The sequence below is a fragment of the Cynara cardunculus genome, assembly GCF_001531365.2.
Source record: "Cynara cardunculus var. scolymus isolate 2C chromosome LG 2, CcrdV1, whole genome shotgun sequence".
Lineage (NCBI taxonomy): Eukaryota > Viridiplantae > Streptophyta > Magnoliopsida > Asterales > Asteraceae > Cynara > Cynara cardunculus.
In genome coordinates, this window is record NC_037529.1 from 66,322,352 (window position 1) to 66,323,022 (window position 671).

The following is a 671-nucleotide window of genomic DNA, read 5'->3' on the forward strand; positions in this document are numbered from 1 at the left end:
TAACATTCATGTGGAGTCAATTACCTATATGGATTTCGAGAAGCGTTTTGGAAAATTTTATTCTCTACTGAATTTTCGAAGCAATTCAAGAACCTTACCACTTTGTTGCCCGGATGACCTCTCTTTTGTCCTCGTGTTTAGGTTTGGTATTGAGTTGCTTTTTGTTTCAAAGGGGATTTGTTCGTGTTTTTGCTTTTATTTTAGGTTTTTTGCCCCGTCTTTGTCATTAGTTGGTCTAGTTTTCTACTTCTAGTAATTTAAAAGTTTTTTCGTTCCTTTTTTAACATTCAAATTAGGAGTGCTCAAAAACCCGACCAACCCGATCAACCCAACCCAACCCAACGTGAAATAACCCAACCCGATGTCTAATCGAGTTGTAAAATTGTCAAACCGTAGGTATTGGGTTATTATTATTTGAACCCAACCCAACTCGATGAGCCCGATATTCTTTTATTTATTGGATTTAATATGATTATTGAATTTCTATTAATATATACATTAGACAATTACACTATCATGTATGCTTTTCATGTACACATATTTTCAATCTATTCATATTTCTATATAACTCATTCATATATATGTTCAGTAACTGTGAACATATATATGTAAATTGAGAAAATTAACTTAATATGATATACGTAAGAAAAATATGGATAAGTTGTATCAAA